Source organism: Pyrus communis, chromosome 3 (assembly GCF_963583255.1).
Source record: "Pyrus communis chromosome 3, drPyrComm1.1, whole genome shotgun sequence".
Lineage (NCBI taxonomy): Eukaryota > Viridiplantae > Streptophyta > Magnoliopsida > Rosales > Rosaceae > Pyrus > Pyrus communis.
Window position 1 is genome coordinate 7,110,161 of NC_084805.1, and position 24,826 is coordinate 7,134,986.

Below are 24,826 nucleotides of genomic sequence, written 5' to 3' on the forward strand. Positions count from 1 at the left end.
CTAATGGATTTGAGCCTTGTTGTCGTCACCAAAACCATGATCAGCTTGCTTAGTCTTGTTAAGCATGGCATTGGCTTCTCTCCACTTGTGGTATTTACCAAACAAGACCTCCATATCTTCAAGGGATCGACCCTGCGTTTCTGGATACAATGCATAAAAGAAGACCCAACTAAGCGCAGTAATTCCCGTGTAAAGAAAGAAGGCCCCACCGATCGTGATGACCTTATACAATGAAATAAAAGTCATGGAGATGACCCCGCTCGTCACCCTATTTACGGCCACCCCCATACCGCACCCTTGCACGCGCAACTGCAACGGAAAGATCTCAGAGCTGTAGACCCACGTGATGGGTCCCAACCCGATGGAGAAAAAAGTAACGATGAATAGTACCATGGCGATGCACAACCCGACGGCCCACGGGACCTTGCTTGGGGATTAATTAATGACCGTAAGACCTACACCGAGCAGCGTAAAAGAAACTACCATTCCACCCACACTGCACAAAAGCAAAATACGACGTCCGAACCGATCAACTTGAAATATTGCCACCAAGATTGCAATGGTCTTGACAAATCCAACAGCCACGGTGGCAAGTAGCTTTTCATTGTAAGAAGTGATTCCCGCCTTTTCGAAGATACTGGGGCTGTACAAAACCACAGAGTCTGTACCCGACAATTGTTGAAAGAAGTGGATACCAAGGGTTGCTATTAAAATGTGGCGAGCGGCCGGCGTAGGGCGAAGCAGCAATTCCTTCCATATACCTTTACCTTGGCTGCGTTTAGAAACCTGAACGACCTCCTCATCCTTTGAATCTTTGGGGATTCTTGCTGCTTCTTTAATCTCGTCTAGTCTGAGCTGTGATTCCTCTTCAGAAGATGATGTTGTATTTAGTACTTGCTTGGCGTCTCTGAGTCTCCCTTGCATGACGAGCCAGCGTGGTGACTCGGGCATGGCTAAAATGCCGAGTGCTAGAAAAACTGAAGGAATTGCGCCTATGCCGAGTATGATCCTCCAGTTCAAGTGGATTGGGAGCTTAGCTAAGGCAAAGTTGGATACGTACCCCAGTAATATACTAACGTTAACAAACAGCTGCATATTTTCAAAATGATCAATTCAATTAATATAAACTGCACAAGCATGCTTGTGAGAGGTTTACGAAACAATATATAGGGTGGTGCTATCTACACATCCATTAGTATTTTTCACACACCTCTTGTTAATTTCCGTCTTTCGATATTCTTTAGTTCATTTGATCTTGCGGTCGGAAATTCAGAAGGTGTATAGAAAGTAAGACATGGTGTGGATAGCGCCACCCAGTAGATATTTAAGGAAAATTCTAGGGTGAACATATTTTTATATGACATTTGTGCGCTATCTAATGTGGCAAGTGATGTGTACATGTCACATTAATTAATGAATTTATCTGATTGAATGTTGGTTGCATACATCACTTGCGACACGAGATGATACACTAATGTGCTATAAATATCTGGTGTCCCTAGCATTGTTTTTTGGGTGGTACTATTCACACACTCTATCTTACCGTCTCACACATTTTCTCAATTTTTTTTCCATCGGATCGAATGAATTGAAGAAGAACAGTGGACAAAAATTAACAAGAGTGTGTGGTAGGTGAAAAGGGATGTGTGAATAGCACTCCCCTACATTGTAAGAGGAAATTGTTAGAATATCACATTTTTTTACCATATTTTTATACCTTCGGACGTGGCAAGTGATGGTTTAAATGCCGCATCAATTAATGAATTTATCTTATTGAATGTTCATTGTATGCACCACGTGTCACATGAGATGATATAGATATGTGATATAAATATATGGTCTCGCAAGCATAACTTTTTTCAAATACTTAGATGCTTATATTTACGTAAACATATCACCCTGGCTAATAACAAAAATAGTTACTATATTACATGATAATATAACATGGTAATGGAACAAACCTCGGGGAAAGATGTGAGGAAGCCACGAAACGAGGCCGGAGAGATCTCGGCGGTGTAGACAGGAGCTATCATAAGAGCATAGCTAATTCGCCATTATAATCATATAAATTATAGATCAAAATTTAACCGTTGATTGTTGTTTACATTTACGCTTCATTTTTCTCATCAAATTTTGTTTTTTTTTTCGGATTTTCTTTTTTGAAAACATGATCTATTAGAGGATGCAGGAAGATGAACGCTTTGGATCGTTGATATTGTCACATCCCCGTCCGGGGCAGATCATTTCCCCGCCCCGCTCCACCACCGTGACACGATATTGTCCGCTTTGGGCCCAGACCACGCCCTCACGGTTTTGTTTTTGAGAACTCACGAGCAACCTCCCAGTGGGTCACCCATCATGGGATTGCTCAAGCCCCCTTCTCGCTTAACTTCAGAGTTTTTACGGAACCCGAAGCCAGTGAGCTCCCAAAAGGCCTCGTGCTAGGTAGGGATGAGAATATACATTTAAGGATCACTCCCCTGGGCGATGTGGGATGTCACAGATATTATGTTTAGAATTTTACGGTTAGTGAAAATATTGGTTGATGTTTATTCAGTTTCTACAAACTATATGACATCAACTCATATTTCAGTTAACCGTAAATATCGAAACGTGATATCAAAGATCTAAACCATTCATCTTCTTACATCCGCCAGATGATCATGTTTTCAAAAAATAAAATTCAATAAGAAGAATAAAGCGTAAATGACAATTGACGGTTAAATATAAATTTAAGGATTATGGATTAAAGTGTTGGATTTTGAAGCTAACATCTTCATGAAAGTTGTAAAGCTTGTCACTATGAGTGATTGTTTACTTTTTTTTTTTTTTTTTTACATTTTTTACACTTCCACAATAATTATTATTAATTTTGCCCTTAAATAATTATATGAATAAATACATAATATAATATTAATAATATTGGTAGGTACGGTATACCACCAGTACTAGTTTTGGATACTAGTACCGTACCGAAACAGTATGGTACAGTACAAATACCGTACCATTACCAATTGGTACAAATTTTTGGTAATAATTTGGTATGCTATGGTTGGTACAATAATTTGGTAAAAATTTCCACCCCTACTCGCACCCACTACCTGCAACCCATAAAAAAAAAAAAAAAAAAAAAAAACCATCCTCATCTTCCCCAACCCCCCTTTCCCTGCAACCCAGATCTCGTCTTCTGCTGATTCCCCTGGTGGAGAAATTGGGCACGGAGAAAATGGGGGGAATAATTGTGGATTTAAGGAGTGGGGTGTGTAGAGGAGGGAAAAGGGTGGGTGCGAAGGTGGGTACGGAGGTGGAGGGAAGGGGAAGACGGGAGGGGGAAGAAAGGGGTGGGTTGCAGAGAAGGGGAATTAGGGAAGATGAAGATGGGGGTTTTTTTTTTTTCTTCTTCTTCTTCTTTTCTTTCTTTTTGGGTTGCAGGGATAGGGGGTTGGGGGTGGAAGACGAACATGGGGTTATTTTTTTATTTTTTTTATTAATAACTTTTATTTAATTAATTATTATTTTTATATTTAAAAATATTAAATGATTTTATTTTTTTAGTTTTTAATAATATTTTATTAGTTTTTTAATAGAAAGTGTGCCACGTCACAAGCCACGTCAGCATTTAACAGAGGAATTGACAGACAACTGATGGAAGGTATGACATTGAAACAAATTCGAAGATACGGTATGACATTGAAACTTTTTAAAGACGAGGTATGAAACTGTTAATGACCCAATAATTGAGGTAGTTCTATGTAATTTACCCTAACTATTACGTAATTTATTAGTATAATATATATATATATATATATATTATATAGAAAACAAATTTAATCGATAATCGATAATCGTATACAACAGCTCTATAGAAAACAAATTTAATGGTGTTAGTACGAATTTACAATGAAATTTTCAAATACAAAACGAAAATGCATACCGAATAGAGTAGGATAGATTGATTCAAGGAGAGATGATGGATTTGATAGTTATGGAAGGAGGAAGGCTGAATTTTTCTAGTGGCAGAGGCAGTTGCTGCAAAATTTGTAGTTTCTACCTCTACAGCTGAGCAATCTGACTATAAACACGAACTCTTTGTGCGACGAAACCTCTGTCGCGCAAAACATATACCATTGAAAATTGGCACGAAATCTACCTGCATTTGTTGGCCACTTGCGCGATGAATATTTCTGGGCGATGACAGGTTCGCCGCCTAAATGCTGAAGCGATAGAGGACATTAAATTTAAATATTTATTTGAAAATTTGAAGCTTATTTACACAAAGAGTTTATTGTCTAATTGATTTAGTAAAAAAAAAAAAATTAAATCAAATTAAGTAAACCAAATAAATCAAATTAACCAACTAATCGATTTAACTGAAAATTTAATTCAAATACATATTAAAGAAATAATTAAAAACATCGTCCTCAAATTAATAAATATAAACATATGTTATTCGTCCACAACACTTAATTAAGACTTCTACTCCACTAGTCCGTCAAGATTTCCCCGTAATTCTATGTGTCACTAGACGTTAGGCCACCACTGCCGGTAATGCGTCCTGAACATTTCGTCGATCAACTTCATCAAGCGTTGGTCCGTAACATAAATAATATAGTTACATTGTGACGCAAAAAATAATTACAAATTAATCGTTATAATACTATTTAACAAAAATAATTATTATTTTACTAATTTACACTTACTGATAATTCATCCAACATAGACTTCTTCAATACCTCGGGCAAATTGTTCGAAGATGCCCACTTCGTAAAACAGTTGATCCGCACTAGTAGCTGAATATCGTGCATAAGCTCCACATTCGTCGTCATATTCAATCCCCTCATATAATCATAAATGATTCGCATACGCTGCATACTTTCCTCCTTTTGAGCCTGCACCGATCTCTGGGTTTTTTATCTGCAGTATCTGTGGAAACAAAACATAAATTTCAACATCAAAGTAAGTGATTCACCCAAAATTGTTTTTCCAAAAATATATTACATACCTTTCCCAAATCCTTCTCATTCACATTGCTTAGTTGTAAGAGTAGCGAAATCGGCCATCTCACCAAAATTAAAACAAGATGTAAAGGGAGGAAATTTAGGGTTGTGGGAAAACCAATGTGAGAAAAAGTTAAAGTGAGATTGTGCTTTTAAATAATCTGTACGACCTTGCAGGACAAAAATTTTACTGCTCAACATGGTCTTAAAAACCATGAACGAAGAAACCTTTGTAGCATAAAGTACGCAATAAATACGACGAGTTCAATGTGCACTGACCATTTCAAAGCCCTTTACTTGATAAAATCTATCACGTAATGTTTACCTGATAAAATCTGTCACGTAATGTTTATGCGGAAAATTCTTTGTCATGAGACTATTTGGTGCCAAAAAACTCCTTACCCGCATTTACTTGAAGGCCTTTGCACGATGAAGGTTTTTATTCGTTGAGAAAAGGTACCTTGCACAGCAAAATCCTCCGTCACGTAAATTTTTCCACATTTGACTGATGGATTATTGTTTTCGTCACTCAAATGCACTTTAGGCGACGAAAGTTTTCCACATTTGACTGTCGTAGGGCAAGATTTTGACGCCAACAAAAAATTTGGTGCGCAAATCATTGAGGCTTGCGAGATGAAACATTGATTCGTTGGCTAAGTTCAGTTTGCCCGATGGACAGTTTCATTGACTAACAGTTTCAGTTAGTTTAAGAAATGACCATGCCGATGTGTTAAAAAACGAGCAGAAACACGTTTGCTTGACCACTGAGTGAAGGTGCCTGTCGAGGACTTCCGTTAGGCATACACCAGTTCACCAATTAGGTATGTGCATTCTTCTTTATTCCCATTCTCATTTCCCTGCTCCCCTTGTCAGCTGTTGTTTCTCCCTGTATCACTCTGTCTCTCTCCTTCATACACAAACACCCTACACTCTCCTCTATCTCTTCCTCTCCCAATTGATTAAAGATTGAGTTTCTCGGGCAACCCTTTCACTCCTTTTGTAGGTTTGGTTGCTTACTTCTTGCCTCCTTTCACTTCTCAGGTAACTTTTCCTCTTCCGTTCCCAAACTAGTTAAGTTTGATCATGTTTATTGTGGCCTCTGGGAAGGGATCTATATCAATCATCTTATTTGCTGGGGTTTCTCCAATAATAACTTTCCTTTGACTTTGAGGTCCTGTATCTAGTCCTTGAATTGTACACAGTTAGTTATGGAATGATTAAAGGTGTAATGCATTTTACAATACTTATTTCCTCTCGATTCTTCTGGCTTATGCATCTTTTTGGTGTTGTCGAGCTCAATCACTCTTGCCCGCACCAATTCCTCATAGATCTCCACTTTTGGTCAAATCAAAAGAATAAGTCTGATATTTAGGAGACTTCAAAGGCATGAATCCTCCGTCATTCATCACTATTTTTTTGTCTTTAACTGGTTAGACCAAACCTTTCACTATTAAAGGCTTGAAGGGAGTAGTCATCTCGACTGCACACAGCTCAATTCCTTCCCTTCCATTACCGTCCCTTTCTCCAGGCTCTGAACCTTCGAACTTTAATTGGTGAATTGCAACTTTGTTATTGTAGAAAGGAGACACCTCCGACAAGTACTTTACTTGTTGTTCTTCAATAAACATTTTTTCATACTTCGTGGCAACAATTACCAACCATTGCAGTTCATTGAATTGTATATCATAAAACTTCTTTATCAAGGGTAGTCTTAATGCCTTATGAGAAATGGATATAAGCTAAGCATGGTTGATAGGGAACTGACATCTCATCCTCGTCCTCCTAAACCTCATCATGAAGTCTTCTGTGGACTTATGCTCATATTGTTTTATCTCTACTAGATTATTAATCGTCATTTAGGGCTCCACCCTATAGAACTGCTCATGGAAAACGATCTCCTTTTGCCCTCAGTTAGCAATGGAATTGGGGGGTAACAAAGAGTACCACTGAGATGCTAAGCCAACCAGTGAGTTCCCAAACAACCTTAACTTATAGTTAGGATTATCTTCAAATGCCACACAGTAGTTGGAGAACTTGAAGATGTGATCTCTAGAGGACACATTACAGTCTTTTCTACTGAAAGTTAGGAACACAGACATCTTGAAGTTAAGGGGAAAAGGGTTCTGCTCATCAATATATTTAAGGTAGGCTTTTGATACGTGATCCTGAATAGCGGGGGAGCTTGGGGTTGAGCATTCTTGACCATTATCCTTTTCAGCTTAGCCAACTCATTTCTATGTTGCTGGTTAACTACATTGTTGTGTGGGGTATAAGGAGTCCCTACTTCAGGCTTCTCTCATTGCCCAAGAAAGCTTCTTTTTGCTGCTTCGGCTGTCTCTACCTAGCTTCCCCTCCCTTATTAGCCAATGGTGGTTGCCTATAAGGAGGAGGTTTGCCCGCAGTTATGGACACACCTTTTCCACTAGGCTTTCCAACTTGATGATCTATCCTATATTTCTTCTTATCTTTCCTGATCTGCCCCTACTATCAAGTGGGAATAATAGAGGGTCGAGCAAATACGTTTCCAAGATCTCTTCCTCCTTAGGTCGATTAGTTCCAGGCTTTTCCTTCTTTTTCCCCTATCATTTTTTCTTAAAGCAAAGGAAATAGGGGAATCATTGTTTCTTTCTCAAGGCTTTTATCCTTGACTACTTCTCTAGCTTGATCATTCCTTGGGGAAGAATACTCCAACTCTAACCTCTTCTGCAGATTCCTTGTTATGGAACAGAGTCTGCTCACTTCTCATCTGGTCTCAAGAGAAATCTTCTCCATAATCTTCAATACTTGCACCATGGTGGCTTGCAAGTATTCATTGGTAACCTTTCTACGTGACTTTTCAAATGAAGATAGGCTTCCTAGAATAGCTGGGCTTTATAGGAAGGAGAAATCTTCTGGGTGATCGGTCATGTCAGATCTTTTTGGACAATGTGGTTGCCCATACTCTATGTTTCTCCTAAAAGTCCGTTATTTCCTTCTTCAGGGCATACAAAATTTGTGAAGTCCTATTGAGAGTGCCAAAACTTTTTTCAGGCAAGGAATCAGCCCTGGCACAACTCCTCTGAGAGGTTTGGCACTTGGTGTATAGTTGCTCAAGCTCTTGCTATTTGGTGTACTATAAGATATGTTACTAGTCAGTTTTGAAAGGTGCCTTTGTGGGGCCTTAGATGTAGACCTTGAGGCTCATAATCAAAACTAACAAAAAGCTAGGCGTGCCACTGTTATCTTAGTATAATGAATGTTAAGTAGATATGATTTAAGTCGATTACGCCCAAGTTACTTAAACTTAAGTTTGCATTAAGTTTTTTTTCTTGCCTTGTAAACAAGGACTTTTAGTTCATAATCTTGTATGTTCAAAATGAAGGGAGTTCAGGACCCTTTAAACCATTTCCTTGGTCTCAGTTTGTTCTTAATGAAAACAGATTTGTAAAGTTAACTACATCTAAATGTAAATTGGGATTCTTAGGCGGAAAACAGTTGGAAATACCTTGAGTACATGATAAAAATTATATAAAGCAAAAGATCTACTAAATACAAGTACATACAAAGAGACATGGGCAAGATTTCACCTTGTCGAACAAGGTTGAACGTCTTGCATCCACTTCTCTTTGAGTTTTATAAAGGTTGTATGCTAAACAGGATGGATGGTAAACAGGTTTTACATTAGGGAATCGATACTACAACACTAGGGAGGGTAGCAGGGCCTTTACACTAGACAGAAGATAGCTTTTCTAAGAGAACTATTGCTAAAAGGACTAAATCTGGGCCAGTTTCAACTTTTCTGGGTATGAACTAGCTTGAGAGCAGAGTTTGTATGCCTTTGAGTTTGATTGGTTGAGTGTCCTTGTCTCTGGTGCTTGCTTCCCTTTTTATAGACGATTTGGCCTAACTGCTTTTAGCTTTGTTCTTGGCCAAGGGCTTCCAAGGGCAATGAGTCATCAGCTATTTACTTGTATTGCCATTAGAAAGTGATTTTTAACTGATAGCAAGTTAGTCTCCATCACTTGTCACTTCCATCTTGGGCATGTGGCCTATGTCTTAATGGAGGAGGTGCTAATTTGTTCTTGGTTTGTCGACTGGGCTTCAGGCAAAACTCCACTCATTTTAACATCTTTGGGCCTTAGTCAAATATCAACCCAAATATAATGTTAATTAACACTTAAGTAATAATCCAACCATCAACAACCGTATCATTTGGTTTACAAAATTTGGTTTGAAAATTAGGTTCTTTGACATTATCCTTCTTAGAAGTTCAGAATTTAATATACTGGCTGGAGCGATTGCTAGAGATCTATGTCTCACTAAAGATGAAAACCAAAAGTTTTCAAAAATTTCAACATCACTACCAAACAAGTTTTTGGGTTTTAATGAACATTATTCTTATAGATGTTTCTTACAAAATGATAATAAAGTTTTTTTTTAGTAGGATATCAAACAGATGTAAGTACAATTGCATACTACCGAAATATATGAGATAAGGAATTGATCAACATCATAAATTGCATTAAACATTGATTAAGCATTACCCTTCTATTCCTAATGGGTTTGAGCCTTGTTGTCATCATCAAAACCATGATCAGCTTGCTTAGTCTTGTTAAGAGCATTGTCTTCTCTCCACTTGTGGTATTTACCAAACAAGACCTCCACATCGTCAATGGATCGACCCTGCGTTTCTGGATGCAACGTATAAAAGAAGAACCAACCAAGCGCAACAATTCCCGCGTAAAGAAAGAAGGCCCCACCAATCGTGATGGCTTTATACAATGAAATAAAAGTCATGAAGATTGCAATAATCTTGACAAATCTAACAGCCACGGTTGCAAGTAGCTTGTCATTGTAAGAAGTGATTCCTGCTTTCTCGAAGAACTTGGGGTTGTACAAAACCACAAAGTCTATGCCCGACAATTGTTGAAAGAAGTGGATACCAAGGGCAGCTATTAAAATGTGGCGAATAACCGAGGTGTGGTGGAGGAGCAATTCCTTCCATATACTTTCACCTTGGCTACGTTTAGAAACCTGAACGACCTCATCCTTTGAGTCTTTGGGGATTCTTGCAACTTCTTTAATCTCGTCTAGTCTGAGCTACGAATCCTTTTCTTAAGATGATGTCTTACTTAGTACTCGCTTGGCGTCTCTGAGTCTCCCTTGCATGACGAGCTAACGTCGCGACTCGGGTATGGCTAAAACGTCGGGGGCCAGAAAAATTGAGGGAATTACGCGGATGCGGAGCATGATCCTCCAGTTCAAGTGGATTGGGAGCTTGGCTAAGGCAAAGTTGGATACGTACCCCAGTAATATACCAACGTTAACAAAGACCTACAAATTTTCAAAATGATCAATTCTATTTATATAAACTCCACGTGCATGCATGTTAGAGGTTTATGAAACAACAAATAGGGTGGTGCTATCCACACATCCATTAGTAGTTTCCACACACCTTTTGTTAATTTTCGTCTTTTGATATTCTTTAGTTCATTTGATCTTGCGGTCGAAAATTCAGAGGGTGTGTGAAAGATAAAACATAGCGTCACCCAGTAAATATTTAAGGAAAATTCTAGGGTGAACACATTTTTATATGACATTTGTGGACTATCTAATGTGGCAAGTGATGTGTACATGTCACATCACTAGTAGAAAAAACCATTTGCAAGAGCAAACTTTATGCGATGACATAAAACTTGTCATAAAAAACAGGTTAGCGTGACAAAGATAACATTCCGTCGCTCAAACCCATCGAAAATAATTTAATAGGACAAACATCTTGAGCAACGCCATGTTTCGTTGTGCAAAAGTAGCTTAAGCGACAAAAAAAAAAAAAAAAAAAACTCGTCATCGCGCAAAGGTTCGCAGAAAAACGCACAAATGCTTGTGTTTTCGGAGCCAAAAAAATGCGACCAATTTTTTCCTCGTGCAAAGGTTCTGTCAGTTGTTTGGTCAAAGTGTTGAATGCGGTGTTTACACCATGATAAATTGCCAGTTTCGCTTTGTCTCTTCAGAATTTAATCCGAAAACTCTTTACATTCACCGAATTATTATTCTAATTTTTGTTTGTTTTTCCGTATGCTATGGCGAACTCTGGTGGTCCTTCGTCAAAGAGAGTTCAGAGCGAAGTTTATGAGAAAGGTAATACGTACTAAATTTTGTTGGTTGTTTAATTAATGAAATGTTTAAGTAGACTAATATAAGTTTTTATTTTGTGAGTAGACAAGGAAAAAAAAAAGAAAAGAAAAAAAGAGCTGCGATATGCGTTCGATACACTTCTTCAACTAAGAGCCCCTACCAAATCACTTACACAGAATTAGTAGGATATCAGAAGTCGGATATGGTGAACAAGTTTAGGGGCGATGTCAAGGTATTGGAGCATGACAGATGCGGAGTGAATTGGGAGTCTTGGAGAGATATTAATTAGTTAAATAATAATTTAGTTCTTTAGATAAAATATAATAGTTATATGTATAATTGATTTATTTTTGCATATTAGCCTGATTAGGACATTGACAAAAGTGACACAAATTTGATGAAGTGCATCGACGTCGTGTTTAAGTATCGTTTTCGGGAGTTGAAGTTTGATGTTAAACGTGATACAGAGTGGCACGTTGTGGCTGGACCAGGGAACGATTAGAATTTTTTTTTTATTAGTCTATTTATGGTTTATTAAATAATGGCACTGAATTATTATTAATTTGGAAGCATAAATTTTTATGGACTATATTTATTTTGTTTTGTTTCGAGAACAGATTTTCAAAATATTATAGTATTGACATTATTTTGTTAAGAAATTGTTTTCGAGACGAAATAAAATAAATATTTTCAATTAATCGTGCAAGGCTTTACGCGACAAAACTTTTGTCGCTAAAACCTTTGCAGGACGAGATTTTGTCGCATAAAAACATTATGAAACAACCGGTTAGCATTTAAGGCGCTGTATTTACTGTGCATTACCGCTTAATTACATGATGAACTTTTGGTCACACATAACGTTGAGGGACGAGACTTCGTCGCACAAAGCAATGATCGGTGGCGTTGAAGTCTTGGCATTTATTGCGTACTTATTTCGTACTTTGCGCAACAAACGTTTCGTCGCTCAACGGTTATGCACGACGAAGGCTTTGTCGCGTAAAGTGTTACGTGTTCTTTATAAGCACATATTGTTTTGCAGTTTTTTTCACATTGTTTTGTACATATGATGGCCAATAATAGGGGTAGTAGGAGAGCAACGGCTTGGAATCGAATGGTGGAAAGAAACAACACGCCCCCTGGGCCCCATGACATGATGCAATATGTGGAGTTTGAGCATTCGATTCGTTTAGTAATGCAAAACAATTGTCCTACTGTTGAGTGACACTCTTAGAAATTTGTGCCCGATTACGTGAAGAAGGCGGTGATGGATCAACTATTAGTAAGTGTGACAAACGTTGAAAATAATTAATTTTGTGAAATTGTTTTTTTATATGTTGTAAATAATTATTTGTGTATATGTGTAACAGTGTAACTATACTCTTGCATGCCCTATTGGGTTGCCCTTTTTTTTTTTTTTGTTTTTGCAACTTGTCCGAGCACAGCCCGCAGCTTGAGGCTACAAAAGCTTCTCTAAAGCAGAAGCCAGCAATCCAATGCCAGGTTGCCTTCTTTTCTCGGCCCAAAGCCATTTTCGGCTTTTTTTTTTTTTTTTAGCCCGCCCCTTATTTTTGGTGCCCTACTCACGACATCCAAGTCCAATGTTATTGGGCTATTGACTTTTTTAATCCAATGCCAATTTTTGGCATTTTAAATATTTTAACCCCGAATGTTATAATTATTTTTTCTTCTACGATCGACCCTATTTGGTCCTAATCTATTGAATTAATTAAAAGTGACATGCAATCCATTGATCTGATAATTAATTCAAAATTATTAACCTGAAGATCGCTTTTGGACATTATCGATTTAATAATTTATTTTTTTCTTTGAACCGTTGACTCACTTTCGTAGTCCCGAAGTACTCACACTTGAGTTTCTGATGCAACTCAAATCCACTACACTTAGTTGTATATTGCATTTTGTGTTCTTCCATAAACTAAATTGAACCTGTAGTTTCAAATTTAGTGCAATTGAAACGCAAAGTTTTCATAAAACAATACACCCATGAAAACCCGATGTTTTTCATGAAAACCATGTCTTAAAACCCGAATGTTCTAACTTTGATGCTTATGGATGAGTCATTCCCATAGCACCAATCACAATCTTGTTCCCTCCAATTCAGTGGATTGTCGAACTGTCACAAGTTCGATTTCCCTAATCTGGACGCTTCTAATAGAAACCACTTTATGTGGGGTACAAGACATGAATCTCCACTTGACTATTAAGAAGTTGTGACACCATTGAAGGCACTAATGGCAAGGAAGAGCTGAATAAGCCTCCGCCATGATCTTCATTCGAAGACTTATGCCCAAAGCATTACAAATAGAAATACCTTTTGAATGAGGATTCCATGGCTCTTTGGCTCACTTCTATGAACTAATTAATCATGAAAGACATTGCCTGAAGCAAACCATGATTACGTCCACGAATGAGTACAATTATGAAGTTCATAAATCCGATCAAATTTTGACTAGAGAATACTTTTCTCATCCTTCCATGTTTCTAACTTGCCCCTGAAGCACTAATGTAGAAAGCAAAAGTTTACCAAATTCTCGGATCTGATTACTACCCCAAACATATGGTAGAATTAGGGCTTGCCAAAGTGTGGCATCATGCCCAAAGCGTGATCCTTGGCACCTAAGACCTAAAACTTCAAGAATAAGGGATAGTATTCCCGAACCGTAACCCTGCAGAATCTACTTCCGTCTTGATGGAAAAAATCATTGGTTATGCACATGTTTGTGCCCCTACCAATGTTATTGAGGAGTACCATTCTAGTAGTCAATATGTGAGACTAATTTTGCTGCACCAAACACCGTTGGAAGAGCCAAATTTTGACATGGATGGCCTTGTTGGCAAAATCCACTTAGTAAACCATTTACTTTGTGAACATTTTTCTATGTTCTTGGATTCAAGTTTGGTGTATGTTTTACTTATGGATAATCTTATTGATATTGTCCTCGAATATGAGTTAATTGAAGCATGTTTCTTAATAATATGACCAATTCAATTAAACTCGTGATAAGGTAGGAATGTGGGAAAGTTAGTTGTCTGGATGAATGCGTACTACGCACACTAACTTTACACCTAAATCACATCTCTAACAACGACTTCAGGTCTATCCAACCTGATTAAGAGCACTGGCACGCACCTCGTTGTATGAATGGTACTGCATCACCATTTAAAGGACATTAAATTCTCCCTGTCGTTGAGTTTTTTTAAGGATATTCGAGATGACAATGATCATGAATGAAACCACTGAAGAAAATAGAGTGAAATATCTTTGCACCACCTTTAAAAATGAGCCTGAAGCTTTGATTTGGGGCCAATGAGTTGTCTCCCAATTGGGAATACACCATATGTGGCCGGCCTGGAGCCTGGTGATTGAGTAATTTACTTGCTTTGGCACAACCTTTTGGGACATTTTGGTCAAACAATGATGCTACGACGCATCTCCTTACACGAAGTAAAGATCTTGTGCCTACAAGCACACTTTGCCAAGCCTGCTCATTCGGAAAATTAATTTTCTTTATCATTCCTCGCAAAGATACGAAATCACCATTTTTCATAAGTGGATTCAAGGGAATATATGTGGACTAATCCAACCAAAATGCGGACCATATAAATACTTAGGGTTTTGGTTGATAAATCGACAAATTAGTCACATCTTTATCCACAAACATTGCTGCTAAACCTCATGGCCGATTAAGGGCTCACAACCTTACTTATCCCATAAGGTCCAATATACTGGATAATGTTGGAGAGTTTACATTGACTGTTTTCGATAAAGTACTGCATGTATTTTAGGTTTATAATTGAACATCGAATTCCCATGTTCACCCTAAATAGCCTCGCCTAGTGATCATAAAGCATAATTTAAATGATCGCTGAATTTTGGTGAACGTACCAAGTTTTTGATTTTTTTCCTAGGGTTATGCAATCTTGTACGCAGTTATGTTGGTTCACCTTGAGGCCGATTGCCACCCAACTTATATGACGTTACAGTTGGTTACTAGGTACGAACTTGACGATTTTTGTATTTATGCATTTGGGTGTGCATTCCATGTGCCAAGTTGCGCCTCCATAATGTACCAATATGGGTCCTCAAAGAAAGATGTGTATCTTTTATTGATCATGCTTCTCCTTCACACTAGCTCATTTCGAGCCCTTGCACGTGATCCCTTTACGTCAAATTTCCTGGAGAACGACGCGAATTTGCGTGGACGTTGCCCACTATGTCTTATTGTGATCCCCATACCGCACAAGTATGCTAAGCAAGTGTGGCGAATTATAGCTTTCGGAATGTTGCTCCAGACATATTCTACAAACATGCCTGTAAGGATAGACATACTTAACGGACGTCGAGTCAACATCCCTGGAGGGTGTGTAAGAGGAAGACGTGGCACAATAATGAATCTAAACTCGATCGCTGTCCTAAATCATTTCCATCTCATGAGATTAATCTGGATTACTCCTGAGACTTGAAGTTTTTGATCCAGTATAATAGTTTAGATAAGCTAAATGGAATTAAAATGAGATTACCATCGATGATGTTTTCACTTATATGGTAGTTACCGACATAAATGAAAAACGACGATATCGAACCGTGTTCTGTTGATTAAGTGACAATGTAGAACTGATTGGATAACTAAAGTTACAATCCATATCAAATTCCTCACCAAAGTATGTTTTGGATCTATTGTTCCTACACTACCCAAAGTAACCCTATTGTGTTACAAGTGGGAAAGGAAGCATTATGAGATGAATGAAATAGTGCGATATGATGCACGTCTTACGGCGTAAGGTTTCTCTCAAAATGTCACATGAGTGATAGCAACATTATGAAATATGGTTAGTATTTCTACATGGGGATATGGATATGAAGATAGACATGTAAGTTCCCGAAGAATTACATGGACTGGTTCAAATAGTTCCAAAACCATGAAACACCTTCTTAACATGTTTGAGGATTTCACTTACAATATGACAGATGTGGTATACCCGTCGAAGTGATTATTTGATTAGTCAGGGATATAAATTATGCCCTTGCATGTTAAACTATGAATCTCACTAAGACTTCGGAAGAGCTTGAGAAAACTACCTCGCACCTGAAGATGGGATTTGAGATGAAGGATCTTCGTTTATGCCTTGACCTGAAGTTGAAGCATTGTTTTGACGGTATTTTGGTCTGCCAGTCGAACTATACCCCGAATGTGGTACTTTTGAGTATACCTTTGATCGTCCATACGTTATATGCAAATGAGACCCTTGAAGTGGTTATGGAATCCGAAATTCCATATCTAAAGTTCAACTTTGTGCTTCATTGTACTTAGCTCATTGTATTTAGACATGACATCTCATTTGCTATTGATCTTGGTAAAGATGCAGCACCGCGCCTTCACACATTCACTGAATTGGTATTAAAGACATACCCTGAAGGTATTATGAGGACAAATTCCAACTTATCTCAAGCAGATCCAACCGTCCTAATCCTTGGAAAGTTGCTTGCCTTGTTTGTTATGTTGACGCATGTTACTTATCAAACCCGCATAAGGCAAAATCCCCAAATGGTTATGTCTTTACCATTAGGGATATCAGAGTATCTTGGAGGTCCACGATATGACCTTAGTTGTGAAACCTTCGAATTGTTCCAAGACTTACCTTACTTCACTATGCCACAAGAAAGACATGGTTAAGAGTTCTTGTTGAGCATATTCGAAGTCCTTGTTGTTTTCATTCATCATTGAGTCCCAACAAAGATCCATGAAGATTATGCCGCATGTCTCCACTCTACCAAGCCATGATACAGCAACGAAGTCAACGACAAGACATATTGCATCCACATCTACATCAGCAAAGCATCAAGATATTGAAGTCATGCAAGCCAATCCCAGACAACCTTGTCGACCTCTACACGACGTCACTGCCGAAGTCAACCTTCTAGAAGCTTATCCGAGGAATTGGTATGCCTAACTATTCATATGCAATGCTTGTAGTTCTCATTTGGAAGTTATGTCAAACTCAGGGGGAGTAACACGTATAGTTTTGACTTAATGCAACTTCTCACTTTTCTCCTTAGCCTATAGGTGTTCTCCCACCTTGGGTTTTACCATAGCAAGGTTTTGTGAGTTTTACCTTTTTATGCATTCTTCTGTTGATTTGAGACTTACATTTGCTCATTGTATCAAGGGGGAATGTTGTAGTCATATTAGATTAGGAATATGATTGTGTAAATCCTAGCATATATGGAAATATCTCTTATATTCCTATTAGGAGTTGATTACCTATTAAATGTTGTAATCCTAAAGGGTAAGGAATTAACCTTCCCTACTACTATAAATAAAGGCACAATGGGATGGAATAACACACACCTATAATTACACATCTCTCTCTTCTCTCTACTATTGCCGCACCTTTCTCTCTCTCTATGGTCTCGATAATCGTTCAGTAAATTATGCCTACAACATTAAATTTATATTTTTGAGGACAATATTTATTTTTAAGGTTTTATTTTAAGTTATGTTTTTAGACATAATTAGCCTTTAGTTCATGTTTTATTGTTTAAATAATTGAATTGGTTAATTTACTTTATTTAAGTTTTCTATTATTTTTAGAATAAATATTATAATTGAATAAGTTTTGTAATTATGAAATTTACATAAATATAGATTATAAAGATCTATGTTAACGTAAATTTCATAATTATAATCAATTACGTATTTGTTCGTCGGTAAACATTTTGCGCGACGAAATATTCGACACAATAAGTATGTGCGACGAAATACTTATTCGTCCCGTATATTTCCTTCCGCGACGAAGTGTTTGTCGCGTAAAGGCTGTAAAAAATACGGTTAAATTTACCGCCAAATTTCAAATCTATACGTTTTGAGCGACAAAACATTTGTTGCGTAAGGGTGAAATCATAGGGTGATGACGCCAGAGTCTTGAGCGACAAAGCTTTCGTCACGCAAGATTTTTATCGCGCAAGATTTTTACTCCAGACAATCAGTTTTCTGAGTCAGAGGATTCAATCTATTGAATCAGAGAATCGGGTTTTGCACAACGAAGCTTTCGTCACGCTGTTGGAAATGTGCCCTAAAACCAATCATATGATGATACTTTACAAACATTTCACATATTAAACTAATCTAGTTTAATATAAAGGGCAAAGATTATTGTTTTAAGCCATCTCATATAAATGTTATATGCTTAAACGATAAGTCCAAGGAATATGCAATTGGAAGAATGTGATCTAAAGAAAGATTCATGAGACCATTCTTTTTCTTATACATATCCTAAACCTTCTTGATCATAGGATTGCCAATTGGGCATTGACAGTCCGTTAAGATCAGTACGTGCTATGTCTTTTCATAGGGAGAGTGACTGGTCTCGAGTCATTGGTGTGATTGACACCAAGACAAGCATGTAGATGCTCAATAGAGAATGAGTCCACTAAACACGATCAACAAGGAGTTCTCATACTCATGTCACATGAGAACTCATGGTTGGGATAATGCAAAGTCATCCTTTAACCTAAGGCATCATAGTTGTATTGTGGTTAGGTCTTTGATCTTTGACTATGTCAAAGTCACTCCATCAGAGGGTGTCCACGACATAGTTAGGGTTAAGCCACTTAACCATGGAGGCAAGTGAATGCGCAACAAAGGATCTCTAACCTTTAAACCGTTTGAGGGAGAATTACTATATGATATGATTAGAATCTCTGGCCAGAGTATGAATGAGATTTAGGAAGTCGTTCCAAATCACATTCAAGGTAATCATATAAGTAAAAGAATCACATTGGATAATAGATATGAATAAACTATCAAACCAAACAATGTGGTCAAGAGTATTGTATTAGAGAAAAACCGTATTGCATTGTAATCCTAAACTGAATAGGTTATCCACCTCTTCTGATTAGCTTGGGTAGCCATGACATACTGCTAAGTGTCACTCATGGTTTGTGGAAGCCCTAAAGGTAAGTAATCACTGAAGGGATAATTCAAAGTATGTTTCAATTCAGAATCGATCGTTAAGAGTAACAAATGCCCACTGTCTCACTAAAAGGAACTTAATGGATCGTACACCATGTAAGGTAGAGATTGAAGAAACAACGGAGTTGAGTGAGGAGACTTAAATGGTTTAATTGATTATGGCTAGGATTAATTAATATGTTAATTAATCAAATGAACAAGTTCGTTTTAGACTTTGGGTTAGTTTTAGGCCTCAAGGCCGAATAGTCTTTGAATGTCAAGCCTATTAACTTAAGTTGTATGACAACTTAAATGACTTAAGATTTAAAAGGGCCCAAATAGCCTAATGCCTATGGTAGGCCGGCCATGTGATGAAAAATAGGGTTTTGTTCTTTTAGTCACTTAAGTGAAGTGACTATATAAAGAACTTTATAGCCAAAATTCATTAGGGTTCTCTTTTGAGGAAATTGGAAAGAAAAGTCTCTCCCTTTTCTCTCTAAGAGGGCAGCCCTTTTGGAGGGGATTAGCTGGTAATCTTCCATCCTCCAAGGTCACTCATATCTTCTTCAAGTGCCTCCTTGGTATGGAGACTTAGAGGTTCCCTATTTTGGAACTTGGAGAATCCATTCTACCATCCTCATCCAAGAAATCCATGGAGCTAAGAAGTAAGGAATGAAGGCCCTATCTCTTGGGTGATTAGCCATTACTTATGCAAATATGAATCAACAAAGGTATAATATTTGTCAACTCACTTTGTTCTTGAGTTGAGTCTTGGTTCACCACAATTACTAGGCCTTGAATTTCATGGGTAAAGTTTTGTTTTTGAGTGAATACAAGCATGATTCCGCCTTTTAATTCTTAATTGCATCCATAAATGTTGCTAAATGAACTAGTTTTCACAAGTATTTCCTTCACATGCAAGTTGGCCAAGGTTCTTATAAATAACCAGTTCCGGGTTCCATATTTCTCAAACCTTTTTCCGGATTGCAATTCTATTGTTATTCAAAATTAAGCATGATGGCAGACTCAGGTGCTCGTTCATCGAAGAGGATGGAGGGCGAGAGTTCTGAAAAAGGTAATACCCACTAAATTAATTATGTGTTTTCTATACATTTTATACTTTGCATTATTATTTTTAATATAATTTTTTTTAGTAGACAAGAAGAAAAAAAAAGAGCTGCGCCTGTGGTCCGATACAGTTTTGGAGGGAGCCATTACCAAATCAATTATGAAGAATTGATGGGAATTCAGAAGTCGGATATGTGCAACAAGTTTATGCGCGATGTTTGGGTATTAGTGCGTGACAAATGTAGTGCGGATTAGGAGTCTTGGAGAGTCGTCCCCGAGTAGATAAAGACGCACTTGGTCGATGAGTTAGAGCCTGATTTGGATATTAACCAAAGTGACCTAAATTTCATGAAGTGCATTGACAACATATTCAAATCATCTTTTCTGGAGTGGAAGTTTGATGTTGAACGTGAGGCAGAATTGAATCAAATACCAAAACCATCAACAGCAAGATAACATTTTATTTATGTTTATTTATGTTTAATTATATAATAATATTTGGGTTTTAAGTTTTTATTTATGAATGTTACTTTTTAATATGCGATTTTAAAGTTTTTGTTGAATAAATATTATTGAATAAATGATTATATTAATTAAATATGCATGAATGTTTTAATTAATTTAAACATTTGTAGATTTGTTTGGGTGTAATTTAATACTTTGTTTATTAAGTGTCTATGTGATTCAAAATGAAAAAGTAATAAATGAAAAAAAGTATTTAAAAAAAAATAGCAATGAAATTACTTTTTTGTCGTTCAAAGTGGAATTGCGTGATGCTACACCGTTGTCGCGCAAAGGTTTTCAGAAAATGTAGGACTAGCCATGAGTTGGCACCAAAATGTGGAATGCATATGTTTTACGCGACAATGTTTCATCGTGCATGGTGGGTAAAAAAGCGATAAAAGAGAACAGATTTGGCGCCATGTACTTGAATGCATAGATTTTGCGGGACGAATGCTTCGTCATGCAAGAGTGTGAAATATAATTTAGCTTCGTAGACGCAAAAAGGCAGAAACTGCAAATTCATTGCAACTCTGCCTCTCCTCCCCCTTAGTTCTATCACTTGGTCTTGTGCTCCCGTTCTTCATCACCTATATATCAATTGGTAAGCAAATTTGTTTTCAATATTGTTTTTTGAAATTACACAATGAAACTAACAAAATTAAATTTGTTGTGTGTAGGTGTTTTTTTTAACGACTATCGGCGAGGAATGCATTAAGATGTATATTTTCTTCAACTATTTCATTAACATTAAATGTAGTTTAATTATTTGTTGTTTTAGCATTTATGTGATACAATTTATTTGTAGGCAAACATTTTTTGTACTTAACTTCGTACATTCGTTTCATGAAAACTTAGTTTCCCGTTTGAGAATTTGTTAGATTTCGCTTATGGATGTGAAAGCATGACTACAGTCCAGCTAATTCTTGAATTGTCCCAATTTTTGGGTAGTTTGGGAATGCACAAATACGTGTCGTAGTTTGCGGTTCATGGATTAGATTTCGATAAGGAGAAATTTGGTAGCATGTCTGTGTGTTCTTCGAGTGCTACGTACGTATTTAGTATTTACGTGCTACACTTGAAGAACTGTAGGGATATGTTGCCAAATTTTTTCAACATCGAAATCTAATCTGATAGAGCTATAAAATACGACATGTAGCCATGCATTCCTAAATGGGATAGGACCCTTACTAGAGGCATAAGATGGCATGCTATAATTGAAGTGTTTGTAACCATTGTGATTTTTTTTTTTTTCGTAGGCGATATGGACAGACAATGGATACAGAATCCTAATAAAAGTGCAAATGAATACTTGGATAGAATAAATCAGTTCATTGATTTTGCAATGACACACAACCAGGGTTCACCTCTAATCCGGTGTCCGTGTAGGAACTATAACAATTAAATGGTTGAGTATTATGAAAATGTTTGATACCATTTAGTACGACATGGTATGATAGAGACGTATACCACTTGGAATCATCATGGGGCACGATTAGTACATCCTTTATCTTCACATGTGACCCCATTAGTTGAGGCAGTTGAATCTTATGTTGATCTAAACAAACAAACTATGGATATCCTAGATGATGCTTTTCTAGACGCCTCGACCAATTTTGATCAGGAAGGGGGAGATGACGTCCCTTGAAGTATGGATAGTGGAGCCTTTAAAAATTATGAAAAACTATTAAAAAGTGTCAAACAAGAACTATTGCCAAATAAGAATTATACTTTGATTGCGAGGATTTTTTGGTATTGACGGCTATTGTGGAGCTGATGCATGGAAAAATAAAATTTTGTGTGTCCAATCAGTGCTTTGATTATTTTTTTGGGCCTTTTCAAGAGGATGCTTCCAAAGGACAATTGTTTGCTTAAAGATCACAATATTTCAAAGAAGGTGTTGAATGGTCTGAGATTGGCCTATGAAAAAATTCATGCGTATAAAAAATAATTGTGTATTGAACTATTAAGCACTAGATAAATGCCCTATATGCAAATAGTCGAGGTTTAAAATGACAGCTCAAAATAGAATGACAAAGATTTCACAAAAAGTTATGCATTATCTTTCAATAAAGCCCAAGCTTCAATGTTTGTATATGTCAATGCATACTGCTAGCGACTTGACATGGCATAAGGACGAACAGGTGGATGACGATTTGATGAGGCATCCAACTGATGGTGAGGCATGGAAAGAGTTTGATCGTTTGTACCTTGATTTTGCGCGAGAGTCGTGGAACGTAAGATTGGGGTTGGCCACATACGGGTTTAAAGAAATAATATATGATGTTGACTATGTTAATAACTGAGGATCTGGGCAAGTTTATCGATGTTTATTTGCGGCCATTGGTTGATGAGCTGAAATAATTATGGGAAAACGGAGTTCTGACGTATGATAAAGCAACTGGGCAGATGTTCACCTTACGAACAGCAGTAATGTGGACTATAACAATTTTCTCACGTATGCTATGATATCTAGGTGGGGCACTAGAGGTTATTTGGCATGCCCAATTTGCAAGGACAACACAACGTCTTCTTGGCACGCCGAGAAAGTTTGTTACCTAGGGCATCATAGATGGTTGTCGTGGGACAATAAGTGGTGTTAGAACGAGATATCATTCTTTGATGGATTAGAGATTCAACTAAGACCTAAAGAATGGTCCAGAGAAAATATTTTAGCGCACTTGAATCATTTGGATTTTGGTCGGTTTGGCAAATCAGTAAATAAGACCAGACTAGACACCCATCTAAACTAGACACCCAAGAGTATGTTGTTTGGGCTGTTGTATTGGTCCTAATTGAAACTACACCACAACCTCGATGTTATGCATGTTGAGAAGAATGTGTTTCATATACTGGTTGGAACTATATTAGATATTAAGGGAAAGACAAAGGACACAATCAAAGCTCCTATCGATTTGGAGCAAATGGGAATAAGGGCACGTTTATGGATGACGAGGAAGGATGAGATAGCGAAGGGGCTAACTTCTTTTTAAGTAAAAATAGAGAAGAGGAAAAAGTTTTTAAAGTTTGTATCCTTCGTAAAGTTTCCAAATGGGTATGCTTCAAATATAGGACGATGTGCAAACATAGATGGGGCCAAATTTTATGGGCTTAAGACTCACGATTGTCATGTTATACTGCAATGCTTGCTCCTGATTGATATTTGACACTTATTGCTAGAAGATGTGGTGAATTCGATTCTATTGTTGAAGAGATTTTTTTTTCTCTCAATTATCTGCTAGAATTTTGCGAAAGTCTGATGTACAACAGTTATGCATTGACATTGTCGAAGTCTTATGCAAGTTTGAATAAATATTTCCTCCCTCCTTCTTCATAGGCATGATCCACATGATGATTCACTTGCTAGATGAGGCGTTACTTGCCGGACCCATCAATTATCGATGGATGTATCCAATCGAAAGGTATAAAGTCCTTAGTCATTAATTAATTCATGATCAATTGACGATTTAACTTATTTGAATCATCACAATTTTTTTTTTCTTTTTTGCAAATTACTGGGTGAGTTAAAGAAGAGTGTAAGCAACAGGGCGAAACCCGAAAGACCAATTGCGAAGGCTTGGGTGGCATTTGAGACGAATACGTTTTGTGTTATGTAAATACAAGAACTTGAGATGGCGTTCAATCGACCACACCGTAATAATGACGGTGGTGTGAGAAGGCAGAAACTATATGTATTTGCCTAAATCACACAATCATTTGGTGAACCAGTAGGAGGTGATTCACTCATTGAAAGGGACATGCAAGTAGCTCATTAGTTCGTACTTAACAATTGCGACGAGAAAATTGAGTACCTGGATGAGCGTGAAGAGTTGATGAAGCAAGAACATCCCTCGCATTTATATGTCGTGAAGCACCGTGACCTGTTTCCTTATTGGTTTTGCGAACAAGAAAGTTGTTTGGGTTTTTTTGTTGGTTTTGTTAGGGAAACCAATTCTCTCACGTGTACTAATGAATTATATAACTTGGCTATCAGACTTCTAAGTTCGGAATTGTACTCAAGGAGTCATGTGAATGACATAAAATTCTTAGGAGCTGAGCGTGATGACAAGCTTTGTACTCAAAACAAGAGTGTAAATATCCCATGAGCAGGAGATATTGTAGACGTTGATTTCTATGGTAAACTAACAAGTATGGTCCAATTGCTTTACA

At 37.3% G+C, this 24,826-nt stretch overlaps 1 pseudogene; it reads right to left on the bottom strand.

Annotated features, from left to right (window-relative positions):
* Positions 1-24,826, bottom strand: part of LOC137730042 (putative polyol transporter 1) — a 30,059-nt pseudogene continuing 5,233 nt past the window's right edge.